This window comes from Triturus cristatus, chromosome 10 (genome assembly GCF_964204655.1).
Source record: "Triturus cristatus chromosome 10, aTriCri1.1, whole genome shotgun sequence".
Classification (NCBI taxonomy): domain Eukaryota; kingdom Metazoa; phylum Chordata; class Amphibia; order Caudata; family Salamandridae; genus Triturus; species Triturus cristatus.
Window position 1 is genome coordinate 314342873 of NC_140593.1, and position 17673 is coordinate 314360545.

At 41.5% G+C, this 17673-nt stretch overlaps 1 protein-coding gene across 1 annotated transcript in view; it reads right to left on the minus strand.

Annotated features, from left to right (window-relative positions):
* Window positions 1-17673, minus strand: part of CFAP69 (cilia and flagella associated protein 69) — a 630939-nt gene that overhangs the window by 592301 nt on the left and 20965 nt on the right. The gene's annotated exons all lie outside the window — the stretch shown is intronic.

Genomic DNA, 17673 nt, shown 5'->3' on the forward strand with positions numbered 1-17673 from the left:
GCGCACCGTTCTCGATCCCTACGCGTTAGCATCCGCGCATGGTATGCATTGGGTACGTGTTTCGTGCGCGATTGCAATGCGACCGGTTCGCGACTCCCAGCCTATACGTGACACGTTCGATGTACGTAACGCAATGTTTACGCGCATCCGTGATGCGTCATCTGCGTCTATGACGCGGAAGGTGCGCGGATCCCGTGAAATATTTAAAAAAACATATATATATGTATTTCATGTGAATATTAATTGAAGACAAACTCTAAACTAGTCTTAAAACTGATATATTTTTACATCTAATCCTATAATTTTTTTTTATTCAATTTCGCGGATGCGCGCTGGGTGTGTGCTGCCTATGCGCAGGGTGCGCGGATCCCATGTGACCTGCAAAAAAAGAGATTTGATTGGTTCATTACACTTCCTCTTGTAACTATTGAAAGACCCCACCCAATTCGATTATTCTTCTTTGACCTTCTTTGGAGGAGCATCTCTTTGCAGAGAAGAAGACTTTTTTAGACTAAGTTTACAATGAGCTCTAACTTTTTTCAACTAAAAATGGCTTCAGGGCAGCAGGCATCACCTGCATCTCCTCATACATCTGAGGATGAATTTTTGGAGGAGACACCACGCAAAGAACGTTTTTCTTCAGTCAATGTCAATGTCAAATGTTTTTGTAAAGCGCACAATTCACCAAAGGTCTCAGGGCGCTAGCAGCCAAGACAAAGAAGACGGAAAGTGACTGAAAATGCTCTTGTATCTACGTTTATTGGGAGAAAAGCCAAGTCTTCAGCTTTCTACGAAAGAGTGGATGGTCCATTATAGAGAGCAGATCCAATGGAAGTTTATTCCAAAGCAAAGGGGCTAAGTATGAAAAAGATCGGCCTCTGTTGCGGGCTGTCCGAATACGTGGTTGAACAAGAGAAAATCTAGAGCTGGACCGCAAAGAACGTCCTGGGACATACCATCTAAGCTTTTTCGCCAGATATAGTGGACCGGTTCCATACATTATCTTATGAGTGAGACTTAAAATTTTAAAACGCCCTCTTTGGCGAACCGAAAGCCAATGCAAGGTTTTTAGGGTGGGGGCAGAGGGGGTGCGAGAGGGAAGATTGAGAACAAGTCTGGCGGCCGTGTTCTGGAGGATTTGGAGTTTGGAAAGCAAATCCTGATTAAGTGCAGTGAACAGGGCATTACCATAATCCAAGCGGCTGATAATAAGACCCTGGACCAAAGGTTTCCTTTCTTCCATGGGTAACCATTTAAAGATCTTACGTAGCATGCGCATAATCCCGAAACACGTCCCAAGCACTTGGTTTATACGGTATATAGAACGTTTTTCTTCAGTGGTGTGGAAATTTTGTACTTTTCCCGAGGGGCAGAATAAGACCAATGCCACCTTGGTCACATGCAAGATTTGCAAAAGAGTGCTGTCGTGAGGGGATCCTAACAAGAAATACTCGTGCGACACGGCTAGTATGATGAAGCACCTAAGGACCCTTCATCCAAACAATCTTGCACGAGAAGAGTGCAAACGGATGAGAAACACTCCTGCTCCTGCGCCTTCCACCTCATCGCAGCCGAGCACTTCAAGAGTGCATCCATCAGCCCAAAATTTGGACATCCGTCCTCAATTTCAATATTTAAAAGTGATCTGCACTAAGTGCAATGCGACTTTGTGCTACGGTGAGCAGTCGATCGATCTGATCTGCCGCCGGCAAGAAAGTCACATTTGCTAGTTTTTTTTTGTTTTTGTTTTTATTGTTCCCTGAAGTTCATTGTTTGGTTCCTCCTGTTTTTTTTTTTTTTTGCAGAAAAACCAAAAAAAATTAAAAATTGTTCAGAAAACCCCCCAAAAAATATAAAAGAAGAAAAAAAAAAGTTCTTGTACGAACTAACTTTCCTGGTTTAAAAAAACAGCTAAATTTCTTTGTTAGTGTGTGAAAGTTTAGATGAATGTATGTGTAGTACGTAATTGACTGAATGAATACATTAGTAGCGTATGGTGAATTTATAAGTGCAGAACTATGAGGAAGTGCTGCAGCATCACACAGTAACCTCTTTAACTGCAGTGTGCTGTAGTACTTCCGAAGCACAGGGATGCAACATATGTACATGAATATGTTGCAAATCTATGCTTCTCTCTGCACGGCTGCTTAAACTGCAGCCATGTGGTGACACAGGCACCCTTGCACCATGGTGCAAGGATATCTGTGTCATGTGCTGTTTGTTTTTGTGCAGGAAGACACACCTTCCTGCACAAAAACAATCAGTAAAGGCATTTTTCTCCTTCAATGTATGCTGAGCATTGTAGCATGCATTGAAGATATAAAAATGTTTGGGCAGAGAAACTTGACAACCCAAATGTAGATATCGAAATGAGCCTTTATCTTTCATCATGTCTCCTTATGTCAGCTAGGTTAAAAGCCCAGACGTATAAAACTATATATAACTTATATTTTACCCCGGCCAAATTATTTACTTTGGGCAAAAGAGAGAATGATCATTGTCCTAGATGTAATAAAGGCCCGCTACATTAATACACATGTTTAGTGAGTGTGATCAATTAACTCTCATTAAAAAAATGATCTGTGAATTTTGGGATGAAGTGTTTGGCCATAAGTTACCTGACTCCCCCACGTTATATTTGTTAGGAACAGATAATACACTTAGCCTAAATAGGGATGAAAAAGCCATGCTTTTTATAGGAGCGGCGGTCCTTCGGATTATACTAGCAGCTCGGTGGAAAGATTCAGACGCGCCATGTTTTCAAGTGTGGTTAGCCCGCTTTCTTGGTGTCTTTAACCAGGAAAGCGCCATCTATTCTACTAGAGGGCTAAAATCGGCTATGCGTGGCAAGGTGATTTGGCCACCAATTATTAACTGGAGAAAGGGGCTCTGCGTAGTTTGAGAATAAATCACTGTAATATCTTTTTTTTTTTTTCACAACGAGAATGTATTATATATGAAAGTGCCTGTATTATATTTGAAAGTGTCGGCATATTGTATTGTATAATATTTTTGTATTAAGACTTCAGTCTGTGCTGGTTCTGAAATAAAGAAAATAATAATAAAAAAAAACAAAAAAAAAACGAAGATATAAAAATGTGGAGAAATGAAAACAATACTCCTTGTTGTGCTTTCCTACACCAATTTTAGAATGGTGCAGCATTCACACACATATCGAGATTTATGATTTCTGACAAATCTAGACATGTGTCTTGTTCTATGAGTATTCAGTGCAATCATGCACAACAACACTTATAGAACACCCTTTCAACGCAAACTGGTGTGCATAATGAGGATGTAAAAAAAGTGCACAGAGTGCCTTTTCCTCTCTTTGTAAATATGAAAGAGTGTCTTGCGCAATAACTATTTTTAAAAAAGTGACATATTTCCAGTTTTAAAATTCCTTGCGAATGATAGAAGGTAAGCACAGAGTTTTGTCTGCAAAGATGTTCAAAGAAGAATGATTGAAATGATTGCGATCCTTCAATAGCTACAATGGGAAATATTATGAACCCCTCAAATCTCTTTTTTTGCAGGTCACATGATATCTGATTATGGTCAGATTTCAAAACTACATAGGTATAAACAGAGTGTTTTTAGAAACGTGTTTCAACTTTGTAGCTTCTTGCAGACCTCCTCAGTCTGCATATTGAGACTTAGTTAAACTTACCTTCACAGTAATAGCAATAAAAAATGGTATACATTTTTTTCAGATTTTCATTGCATTCTAAATTCATATAAATTGCTTATTTTTAAATTTGGATCTGTGAAAGAAAAGGAAAACAAAATTATAACATGTAATAACACATTTTTTACAACACAGCATAATTTCCACAAAGTAATTTGTTTGCCTTTTTTGCTGTTCTCAGAATATATTGAATTTCACTAAAAATAGTGATTTCAATCGTACTCATCACTTAACAGTGGGCAAAAAAAAAAACAATCAGAAAGATTGTTAAAAAAAAACAACATGCTATTCTCAGCAAAATACCACAAGATACAAATTACAGATATATAAAATGCTTACAGCAAACAATTTTTTTTATAAGTTTCACTTACAAAAACTGTAAATGTTGTCGCTTTAAAATATTCACCGAATCTAAGGATGAATTTTTGGAGGAGGCACCACGCCCACAACGTTTTTCTTCAGTGCTGTGGAAATTTTTTACTTTTCCCGAGGAGCAAACAAAGATCAATGCCACCTTGGTCACGTGCAAGATTTGCAAAAGAGTTCTGTTGCGAGGGGATCCTAACAAGAAATAATCGTACGGCACGTATGATGAAACACCTAAGGACCCTTCATCCAAACAACCTTGCACGAGAAGAGTGCAAACGGATGAGAAACACTCCTGTTCTGTATCTGTAAAAAAGAATCACAAATAAATGTATATTAATAACTTTCAAATGTATACTATTCCATTACAGTACAAACACATTTTATATAAAAACTGACTAAGAAACTATAGCCCTGAACCACAAGTGTGACGATGGTTAAAACACTACATGCATAGTGCATACTACTTTGAAGCAGTTCATGCCCTAAAGCCTACCTCACTAAAAGACTACATGCTAACTGACTGAATGATTACAGTACTATAAGGAGACACACTGGGTGAGTAACAGGGTGTTTGCTAGAAGTGTATGAATACTGACTGGGGAATTTAAGGTGTGAAAGACAACTGTGTAGGTGGTTAGAAGCCTGCATGCATAGTGAATAGGCATTTGAAGCAGTCTATGTGCTAAGGCCTGGCTCACTGCATGATTACTTGGGAACTGACGGAATGATTAGAGTACAGCAAAGAGAGTGCCTGGGTGAATTTATAAGTGGTTGGCTTTTGACACAGTGAATGGATTAGTACTTGGTACTGAATAGGTCACTAGAGGAGTGCAAAGGGAGTGACAGGATGTTTGCTGGACTGTATGGATACTGACTAGGGAATTGAAGATGTGAAAGACAAGTGTATAGTATGTTAGAAGACTGCATGCATACTGCATAGACATTTGAAGCAGTCTATGTGGTAATATTTGGTTAACAACAGGAGTACTTGGAAACTGACTAAATCATCAGACTACTGCCTGGGTAAAACTTTTAAATTTTCAGTTCTGGCACAGTAAAGAGAAGAGTACATGGTACTGCACTTTAGTGTTAAACCCTGACTCATTTTATCAATGCATAAGCAAAGAATAGCTTCTAAAGCTACTAAAACTTGACAACATGACCGGTTTTAAAACAGTTTTCTGTCAGCAAATACACGATGTTACCAAATGCTTCTATCATAATCCTTACCCAAATGTACACAGACTCACAGTGTGATTTTAGACAAGCAACACTATCCTAGGAGTTTACCAAAACTCATTCACTAGTCTAGAAGAGATAAGGGTACTGCACACAATCTACATATTTAAGTACAGCACATTAGTGTCAAAGCATGACTCATTTTATTAATGCATAAGCAAAGACTGGCTTTTAAAGCTACTAAAACTTGACAACATGACCGGTTATAAAACAGTTATCTGTCAGCAAATACACAATGTTACCAAATGCTTCTATCACAATCCTTACCCAAATGCACACAGACTCACAGTGTTATTTTATACAAGCAACACTATCCTAGGAGTTTACCAAAACTCATTCATTAGTCTAGAAGAGGTAAGGGTACTGCACACAATCTACATATTTAAGTACAGCACATTAGTGTCAAAGCATGACTCATTTAATCAACGCATAAGCAAAGACTGGCTTCTAATGCTACTAAAACTTGACAACATGACAGGCTTTAAAACAGTTATCTGTCAGCAAATACACAATGTTACCAAATGCTTCTCTCACAGTGGTTCCCACATGCGCACATACTCACTGTGTGATTCTAGACAAACAACACTATCCCTTGCACTATACCAAAACACATTTCCTCATCTAGAAGGAGTACTACATTTTAGTATAGAAACATAACTCATTTCACAAATTCATAAACACATGAAAAACACAAATGCTTATCACAGAATGGTTTCTACATGCACACACACTGTCAATAAGATTGTAGAGAAAAAAAGTACACTTTAGCAGGGGAAATACATTAGTCTGATATTAAAATCAAAATAGTCTACATACATCCCCTCACAATTAAATAACTCACCTTTCAAGCTGTTTTGTAGATTAAGAAGTATATCAGTCACACACCAGATTTTCTTTTACAGAATCTCTGCACTGTGCACCTCTCAGCAAAAACAAAGAATGGAAAAGTTTACCTTTCATTTTCCACACATATACATGTAAACATCAAATCACAATCCTTCACACATAAATTCAAAAGCAAACACACATTTCTATTGGTTAAACATTTCAACCCTTTCCAAATGAAATACATTTCAACCCTTCCCCCAATCTGCCTTCTGCCTGTTACCATAGAAACAGGTCATGGAACACTGCACTGAGCACACAAGTCACAAGTTCAGCACACAATGTTGCTAAACAAGACAGCAAGTGTGCTTGACTTTTCAACATATCAGCTTGTCATATATAATGTTCCTTACAATCAGTTTTTGTTAACCAATAAGAATCATGCCTTTAAAAAACAGAAATATACACCCTACATTTCAGTGTAGAAAGTTGTCATACAACCAATGATTTCTTGCCTTTTTTCAAAAAAAATTTCCTTGGATCCGCGCACCCAACGCGAGAGAATCCGTGCACCCAACGCGATACGATGCACGCACCGTGGGCGCATTTCGCCGTTTTTTTTTTTTTTAAAAAGGGGGCCCCATGGGGTCCTTCTGGGACCCCCTAAGCACCTCTAGAGGGTCAGAGTATTTCCACTCTGCCCCCTTTATATGTTTTACACACTTATTCCCCTTGCTTCTTCAGCCTCGCTTCTACCGAGGCAGAAAATGGCCGCCAACAGTTCCTGGTTTCGAATGTAGACAGACACTCGACAGCCAATTAGCATTCAGCGCGCGATCGGGTGGGTGCGCGCTTGGTTCGGGGAGGGTGCGCTTACAGTGCGGGTAGGGTCCGCGGATCCTCCCCGGCCATAGATATCACTAACTTTTTTACCCTAATTTTCTCAGGAACTACTGAACAGATTCACACCATTTATGCAAAAGGCACGAGTCTGAACTGAGGACTACCTCTTTGCCAAATGTGGTGTCATTCCATTCAGCGGTTCAGGCTGTAGCTGCGACAACAGATCCTATGGGAAATTGCATGGGGAAAACGCGGTTTGGGACCCCCCTTTTTTCTCGGCCCCCGCTTGACGGATCACCGCAAAACTTTCAGGGTAGGAGCGGAGCGGAGGTGGCCAAACGTTTGGAAAATGTTGCGAGGATTCATCACCCGGCGCCAGACTTATTGGGAATAGAATGTTGCGGATTTCCTATGGAAAATAGGTCCTAACTATAAATATCTACTGGCGACCGCCAGTAGATATATATATATATATATATATATATATATATATATATATATATATATATATATGAAAATCCAAACAGCTGTCTCCCACCTCCAACCGGCGAGGAAGAAGCACACGGACACCAACTCGTGCTTCACAGGTATTTAATGTCAATCAGCACCCACACAGCACGCCATTACGCGTTTCGGCCACCAGATGGCCTTGATATATATATATATATATATATATATATATATATATATATATATTCTGCTCCAAGGTTGTCCACCTGTAAGTAGCACTCGACCAGCCGCGGAGTATGCACCACCCCGGAAGCCTTGGGGGCCACGAAAGTGGAACAGCAGCCGTATATAGGATCGAGGACGGGCCCACTTGCAGGGTCCATACAGGACTTGATTAACTGCTTTCCGCACTACACTTCCCATAATGCACAGTCTCATTTGAGCCTCCCATTGGTGGGTGTATCATATGTTAAATGGTTAAGTGGGTTAGCGGTTGTGCACACCGTTTCCGTTAAAGCCTCTGAAGAGAAGCATATGGAGCTTCGTCAGGCAAATCCACTATGGAGCGGCTCCTACAAGCGGATACCCGTCCCTACCTACACATAAATCAAGCTGCTGGTCGAGTGCTACTTACAGGTGGACAACCTTGGAGCAGAATATATATATATATATATATATATATTATATATATATATATATATATATATATATTACCTACTGGCGGTCGCCAGTAGGTAGTTATAGTTAGGACCCCTTTTCCATAGGAAAACCTCAACATTCTATTTTGAATAACTTTGGCGCCGGTCGATGAATCCTCGCGAATTTCTCAAAATAGGTGGGGCGCTATGCTCCGCTCCTACCCTGAAAGTCTCGGGGGGATTCGTCAAGCGGGGGCTGAGATAAAAGGGGGGTCCCAAAACGCGTTTTTCCCATGCATTTTTCCCTAGGACCTTTAGAACGAGCTACAGCCCGAACGGCTGAACAGAATTACTAGAAATTTGGCAGAGAGGTAGTCCCTAGGTCAAGGAAGTGCCTTTTGTAGGTTTGGTGTAAATCTGTTCAGTAGATTCTGAGAAAATAGCCTTTAAATCAATATATATATCTGAGCCCGCTTACGGTACGCTTACCGTACGCTTACCGTAAGCGTACGGTGGCGTGCGCGAGCGCGATTCTGATTGGCTCTTAGATCTTAGTAAACATTCGAATCGTCCGAAACCAGGAAGCGGCGTTCGCCATTTTCTCTCTCGCACTGAGTGTTGTTTATCAAACATGATGGCCAAAAACATGTTACAGGGCTGTTTTGACAACTCCCTCCCACATAGTCATTTTGAGGGAGTCCACAAACATCCCCCAAGAGCAAAAACGGTGTTATTTTTTTTTCGGCAATTTCGCGGGGTACGCTTACCGTACGCTTACCGTAAGCGTACGGTTAAAAAATAAAAATAATAAAAACACTATCCATACTTACCCCACCCCCTGAGCTTTTGGTGGCGGAAGACCACCTAATGTACAGGGCTTATGAATACGGAAAAAAAACTAAAATTTGGCAACATGAAATTATAAAATCGAAATAAAAAAAACACTATCCACATTGACCCCACCCCCTGTGCTTTTGGTGGCCGAAGGCCACCAAATGTACCGGGCTTATTAAAGTTGATAAAAACCGTGCACGGAACGAACTGCGTTAAGTGGGCGCGCACGCCTCGAATGGCGTAAAGTAACTTAGCATTTAAAAAACCGTACAAATTCACTGAAAAAACCATAGGTTTCACACACGTTATAGTTAAGAATTAGCATTTAAAAAACCTTGCAAATTCACTGAAAAAACCATAGGTTTCACACATGTTATAGTTAGCTGTACATTTCACTCGTAAAAAACCAGTGAAATTGCCCCGTTATAGTTAGTGCTGGCAACTATAACTCACGCGACCGCAATCTTCTGCTGATGACATATGTGTCTTTATGAAAAAAAAATATTTGTAATATATGTATAGCTAAAAATGTATGGAAGAAGACATGGGCAAATAAGTGTCTAAATACAGTATTAGCATCAGCAGAGGATTGCGGTCGCGTGAGTTATAGTTGCCAGCACTAACTATAACGGGGCAATTTCACTGGTTTTTTACGAGTGAAATGTACAGCTAACTATAACATGTGTGAAACCTATGGTTTTTTCAGTGAATATATATATATATATATATATATGACGAACTGAGAGGATGTCACCAAGATAGAAATGAAATCTAAGACTAATTGGCCCACTGGGGCGCAATCATGTAAAGAGATTACAAACTATCGTAGTGCGCAAGGAATTATCTAATTAAATCTTGCTGGAAGCACAGATTTATTTTACGCTACTAGGACATCTAAATAGTAGCAGTGGATGTATTAGAGAAAAACTTTTTTATGCATATAGTATTTATGTCATGAATTTATTTTTGATATGAAATTGTATATAAATATTTTTACATAGTATATTCATAAAACTATTTATTTGTAAATATGACTATGAATTGTGAATCATCCACATTTGCGCACGATTATGCCTGTATTTTATACAATAAGATTGAAACTATGGATATGTAGTAACTCTTTAATGTCCATGATAAGGTCATTTCCGGTGTTGTTTCCCTTTAAAAACTGCTATTCCCCACTACAACGTGTCATGTGATCAAGGCCCGAGTGGGGGCTGAAACGCGTCATGGCGGACTGGTACAGAGTAATATGAAATAAAATCTCAGTGATTGGCACCGAAGTTTTGGGTCCGTTCTTTCGTCTAACCAAGGCAGCAGCATTAGAGACGAATTTACATATATATATATATATATATATATATATATATATATATATATATATATATATATATATATATAAATGAAATTCGCCACCAACACCAGTCTTTCAAGGACCAAAGGACGAAAAGCGGACCACAAAAGTCTGTGCAATTTCCAATTTATTCCAAGCCAAGCAAATCCGCCATTACGCGTTTCAACCCCCACTCGGGTCTTGATCACATGACGAATTGCGTAATCAAATCATGACATTTAAAGGGAAAGGTGCGTATCTATGACGACACAAGATCAAAGTGCAAATGCATGGTAACTAAAAAGTTACTACTAGCAGCAATTGTTGTTAAACACGCATGAAAACACAATTAATGGATAAAGTGCATTGTGAATAAATATATAAATATGTAAATAAATATATATACACAAACGCTGTTAAATACTTAAAAACATTTGCTGATAAAATCACAATATGTTAAAAAAGCGAGAAAGACCAGCTGTGTAAGTAAATAAAGTTGGTTGACAAATTGAAAAAGTCATTACACATTTGTGACTGAAAGACAAAACATAAGCAATTGGAGTCTCTTAAAATGTTGCCAATTGGTTCTCAAAAGAGTTAAAATTGCTAGCTTACTAATTTTGTAAGAACATATCGTTATGTCTTAATTCGTCTCAACCAACTGTTAATGCGTGTAATACAATTCTGCTATTATAATGCTGCAAAAAATAATGATAATGCCCAAGTGGGCTTTTTCAATAGGTGTGTGTCATATAATATCACAATATATCTAATCCCTCAAGTCAAATTTGAATAAATACAAACATGTAAATAATAATGTGCAAAACAAGGATTGTTTAAACAAAAAATGTTTCAAAGAGTATTTTAAAAGAGAATTAGTCTTATAGTTGCGATGTTTGATGCCTAAGAGTTTTTCTATCATTATGTGTATGGTTAATCATGGATGTTATTAGCCACTGCTGTACATGTAATCAAAAAATGTGGGCCCACATTTTAAATTACAGTGTCATGCCAAGATTAATCTTCAGAGACATGTATAAAAATCTTCACTAGCATTCAATCCCGAAGGTTGTTTAGTGTCTAATTCCAATATATACCGGGTTTCCAGCAAGCGTAATTTAGCTTCTCGATTCCCCCCACGTTTCAGTGGTAAGATGGTATCAATTACATAATATTGAAGATACAGGGGATTGCTATTGTGATGTTGTTCAAAGTGTCTAGCGACAGGGTATGCCTGGTCTTTGCTTTTGGTTGCTCTTATGTGCTGGAGTATCCTCTTGTGGGCCGGAAGTTTGGTACTTCCAATATATTTGAGCCCACAGAGACACTCCAGCACATAAATCGCAAATTCTGTTTTGCAGGTTAGCCTCTTGTTTATTGCAATAGGATTTTGTCTGAATGGGCTACTGTATTGGGTTTTATTGCAACCAAACTGACAAGCTTTGCAATTAGAGCATTTTCTGAAACCCTTACATTGTGATAACCAAGTATTGGAGGCTATCACTTCAGGACTATTGCTCACTAGAGAACTGTTCATTGATGGTGCCTTTCTGAAAGTCAACATAGGCTTAGTTGGAACTATTTTGCCTATAACCGGATCACCTTGTATCAGGTTCCAGTTTCTGTAAAAGATTTTTCTTAGTTTTTGATGTTGTTTGTTAAAAGTCAAAATGATTCTAGGTTGCAATGATAATTCTGTTGGCTCTCTTACAACCTTATTCACTTTTGGGGTGAGTGCCTCTTTTCTAGACAAATTTTTGACTTTGTTAATGGCCGCATCAATTATTGTCTTTGCATAGCCCCTGGACAAAAATCTTTGCTTGCAAGCTTCCTGTGCAACATCACAATCTGAATCTGTACTGCAGATTCGCCTAATACGCAGCATCTCCCCATAAGGGATGCTGCGTATTAGATGATGTGGATGGTGACTAGATGCATGCAAGATTGTGTTGCCTGCTGTCGGCTTCCTAAATAATTTAGTAGCCAACCGTCCACCATCAATATAGATCTCCACATCTAAAAAGCAAACTGACATGATATACATGATATATATATATATATATATATATATTATATATATATCCATCCATCCTACTGGCACTAGAATAAGGACATAGTGTCCATCGAGAAAAGCGTTTTTGACTTTGCCTATGTTTTTAGTGCCGTTTGATTAATCCTCACAAAATAAGTGTCAAGATGGGTCTTGTTGTGTATGGAAGGTTTCAGAGTGATCAGTCAAGCGGGGACTGAGAAAAATGGGGTGGTGGGTCAAAAAAAGTGTGCTTCTCATAGAGATTATAGACATGACTACAGCCCAAACTGATTAACGGAATTACACAAAATTTGACAGAAAGGTAGCTGTTGGTCCAGAAAATGACCTTTTTGTCAATTGGTAAATCCGTTCAGCAGTTTTTGAGATATTAAGGGAAAAGCACATTTGTATATCGAGGGACGCGGGTCCTCCGAGGACCCGAAAGTCCCTGTGCTGAAATCGGATAGGCTGCCAACACTTAAACTAGGAAGTGTTAGCAGCCATATTTAAAAGATCTCCTTTTTTAAAAGAAAAGGGGACAGGGTAGGAATACCCTGACCCCCTAGCCCTGGGGTCCCCTGGGACCTCACCAGGGGAAGAAAGCATTTTTTTAAAAACATTTTGGCCATGAAATTGTGACAGAGTCGCAGATCCGTGGCAAAAATAATATATATATATTTTTTTAAACAAGCGTGGTCCCGTGGGTGGGCCAGGTCCAGAGGGGCATGCAGAAACATTTTAAAAAAGTAAAGGAAGAGAGCCCAAGAGGCCCCACTCGTAGGGCTATTTAAAGCCCAGGGGACCACCACCTCCCAAGGGCTTTATTTAAACTTGGGAGGAGGGTTGAGTGGACCCTTTCCCCTCCATTGGACTTAAGCCCCGGGGACCACCACCTTCCCGGGGTTTTTTGAGATTATTGGAGGGAGGCGGCGCGGACCCCCTACAGGGGTTTTAATATGCGCTGGGGATTACTACCTGCCCAGGGATAAATAAGTAGTTATGAGGGGGCTGCATGGACCCCCAGGGCCCGGTGATCACCACCTCCCAGAGCCAAATAACATTAAAACTGGGAGGGGGTGCACAGCCCCCCTCCCGGGCCATATACGGCCCAGGGACCGACACCTCCCTGGGCCGGCCTGTGAAAATGAAAGGAGGTGGGCCATGTGGCCCCCCTCCTGGAGCCTATAGGGGCCCCGGAGACTACCACCTCCGCGGGGCTTTTTGAGAATAGTGGAGGGAGGCTGCGCGGACCCCATACAGGCTCTTTAATATGGCTCGGAACCACCACCAGCCCAGGGCTAAAAAAGTAGTTATGGGGGGCTATGCGGACCACCAAGGCCCCGGGATCACCACCTCCCCAGGGCCACATAACATTAAAAACTGGGAGGGGGCACTTGGCCCGGGGACCACCGCCTCCCCAAGGCCGGCCCGTGAAAATAAAAGGAGGCAGACCATGTGGCCCCCTTCCTGGAGCCTCTAGTGGCCCTGGCGACAGCCACCCCTCAGGGCCAGCACGTGCTATGTCCTAGGGTGCACATCCCCGGGACATAGAAATTGCTTTTGCTTGGTGGGAGCTGACAGCTCCCACCAAGCGCTGTGTGCGGGGGCAATGCTGGCAGCCACAGGAGACGAGGAGCCAGCAGGGACCACCGGGGCATTCAGGCGCCCCTCACAGTCCCTGCACACTGGGTGACCTGGGTTGGGGGCCGGGGTACCCAGGCAGACGTGGCTTGGTCCTAGGTGATGGGGTCCCCGGGGCAGCAATCGGCCCGGAGAGGGGGGCCACACAGCCACCTCCCCTATTAAGTCTTGGCCAGGCCCCGGGGGAGGGGGTCCCTGGGGCTAAAATCGTTAAAGGGGGGGGGCCTCGTGCACCCTCCCTTTGTAAAAATATAAAAAGAGAGACCATGGGTCTTGCTTGCAATTACACTCAGTATGCAAATGCCCAAAATCATCTGCAAGTTCCACTCGTTTGGCCCTGCCCCGTTTTCCCTAACAGTATGCCAAGGTCTTCCTGTACTTCCCACGTTGATGGACAGTTTACCAAAAGGACCCCCGAGCGCATTTCCCACTGATTTTGGTGACACTTTCTTGATGTAGAGGAATAAGAGGACATCTCCACAAAACAAAGAAGCACCAACTTAATATAGTTAAGAGGAAGTACCCCTGTTGGATGGAGATTCACCTCTTTGCAGCCTCATCATCTTCTCTTGAAATGAATTCATGTTATAACAGATTTGAGGATGAAAACGCTGCAGGAATAATCACATTGCTGAAATTACATGCAAGGAAGGTCAGTGGAGACATTTCCTCCTGGTCCATTACGCTGTTGTAGTGTAGAATATGAACAAGAAATCTACACAACAAGGTAGCATTTACTAATTAATCAGTAGAAAGTATGCAGTTGGTTGGACATTTTTGGCAAGACTGTGGACTCTTCTTGGTTCCATTCTGGCCCTGCTGCTCACTTCACAGAAATTAAACCTCAATGGGGAGAACTTACAAATAGAAACATAGCAGATGTCCCAGATGAAGCTCCACTTCAGTAAAACATTAGCAAACTTAACTTATTGGGCTTGGCAAAGGCATAGCAAGTGTTTCCTCTCATATTCTACATTGAAAAATGACATCGATCTATTGGAGCGCAATCTGATCTGAGTGACTGTGATGAGTAGTTTGTTTCTTGCTTTCTCCTGGTGAGAGAAGAGTCTATGGTCTCCCTTTTAAATACCCTAAGTATGCAAATGCCTAAAATCCATAGCACCACTTACACACACACACTCACAGACACAGGCACTAACACACCCACTCAAACCCAGATAGGCACTCACACACCCACTCACCAGCCTATACAGCCACTCACACACCCACTCTCAAAGGTTACAGGTTAAAGTTAGGAAATAAAGTTTAAAAAAACGTTGAAATCCACTGAGAAAAACAAAATTCACTGGGATATTATGGTTAAGAAATAGAATTAAAAAACAATACCAAAGGTTACAGGGATGTTAAAGTTTGGCTCAGATTTCACTCATAAAAAACCATCCAAAATCAGCAGTTCTAGTTACCCAGGGATGTGGAACTCCTATAGCCCGACGCCCAGGACATATTGTTTGGGGTCAAAGGCAACAAGTTTTAGTGTGTATTTTGTCCTTGGGACAAGTAGGCTCAACCCCCTACACGACAAACTCTTTGGCTGCCAGTTTACAGTAACACGTTATGGATCCGGGAAGAACATTGTCTGCAGTTAAAGTAATATTTGTGTCCTCGTGTTAATGCTGTTCAAACTTGTATCTATGGTTCATTAATGCAAAGGTTTTATTATTAGGGTGACCGCTGTAACTAAATGTTGTAAGCTCGGACTGCACTACTAACAGTGGTTCCAGTATAAAAATGTGTTTAGCAATATGAGGCTATGTAGAATTCTCCCAGAATACTCTCTGATTAGATGCAAATATTTGCAGAAGCTTGAAAAGCAAGAGTGAGGATTCTTTGCTTTCAAAATAACGCGTTCACAAAAAAATGCAATTAGGAAAAAAAACATTTGGCTAAACTACTATAAAATATTAAGTACCATTTTCTTTGCAGCATCATTTAGTAAAATGCATTGATGTATGCTAGTATTTCCCAAATATATTAATAATGGAAAATCAGTGTAGCCAGTTTCAATAAGATTATAGGTAACATTAAAATAAAAAGCATTGGCAAAGCCAGCAGGTCTGAAATTGATGGTCAGCCTTTTAGTTTTGTCAATGTGTGACTTGTTTTTACATGGTTTTTGTAAAACCTTATTGGTGTGGAAGCTGCTGGGCCCTCACAATTATAACAAACATTGTCAAAAGCAAAAATTGTTTTTGGCTTACAGCACACACTGCCACAGTAGGTCCCGGCACGGAATAAAACTACTTTGTGTGCCGATCTGCTCCTTGTGAAAGAGCAGAATGTTGTCACTCACAGTGAAGCCAGCCAGCAGTGAAGCCGCCAGACTCCACAATGCCGGCATACAGGGAACTGCCCTTGACTGGCTCCGCTCCTTCCTCACCGGCAGAACCCAAAGAATTAGACTTCCACCCTTCCTCTCCGAACCCACAGACCTCAACTGAGGAGTACCCCCAAGGATCATTGCTCCGCCCTACGCACTTCAACATCTACATTGCCCCCCTCACCTCCATATTCCGACAACACGGGCTCAGCACAGTATCCTATGCCGACGACAGCTCATCCTCTCCCTCACCAACGACCCCATCGCCACTAGACTCTGATTCCAGGAAGGAATAAAGGACGTCACATCCTGGATGAGCAGCAGCTGCCTGAAGCCCAACTCGGAGAAGACCGAGGTCCTCGTCCTCGGACCCTCCCCCTCTGCATGGGACAACACCTGGTTGCCCACCACCCTCAGCAGCACCCCACCCCCACGGACCACGCTCGGAACCTCTGCATCATACTCTGCTCCTCCCTCTCCATGACCAGACAGATCAACGCTGTTGCCTCCACCTGATTCAACACCCTTGCATCCTTCGGAAAACCTTCAAATGGATTTCCCCTCCCTGTATCAAGAAAGATAGTCACCCACGCACTCATAACCAGCAGACTGGACTACGGAAACGCTCTCTATGCCGGGATCAACCAGTCTCTGCTCCGCAAACTCCAGACCATACAGAACACCGCAGCCAGACTCGTCTTTGGCATCCCTCAACACGAACACATCACCCAACACCTGCAAAACCTCCACTGGCTCCCCGTCGAGAAGAGAGTAACTTTTAAGATACTCACCCACGCCTACAAATGCCTCCACCACACCGGACCCAAATATCTCAACATAAGAATCTCCTTTCACGTACTTCAGAGAAACCTCCGATCTGCTGACCGAACCCCACCGAACCCCCGCGCATCCGTAGAGCAAGAACGGGTGGAAAAACCTTCTCCTTCATCGTGGCTAAGACCTGGAACGATCTCCCGATTGATATCCGATGCACCCCTACTCTGCAGATCTTCAGGAAGACCCTCAAGACCTGGCTCTTTGACTGACAGGAGCTGCTCTCCCCCTAACCCTCCCTTGAGACCCTCACGGGTGAATAGCACGCTTCAAAATTCCCCTATTCATTGATTGATTGATTGATTGATTGAAGCCAGCAGATAGACAGAGCAAGAGAGAGAGGGAGAGAGAGAGACACAGAATTTTAATAAACAAAAAAGGTCATGGTTCACACCAGACCTAATTTTTGTTTTCTTTTTTTTAAATATCTTTATTGACATTTTTCCATTTTTTCAATAAACAGCATACTCATTAACAAGCAAATAAGGAAATACATGATACGATACAACAGCATTTTTGGCTAGCATGTCAGACCGTACAGGACGTACGCCAATCATTGCCAGAAGAAAGTTTAACAGGTATACCCAGCGATCGACCATGCGTCCAGTT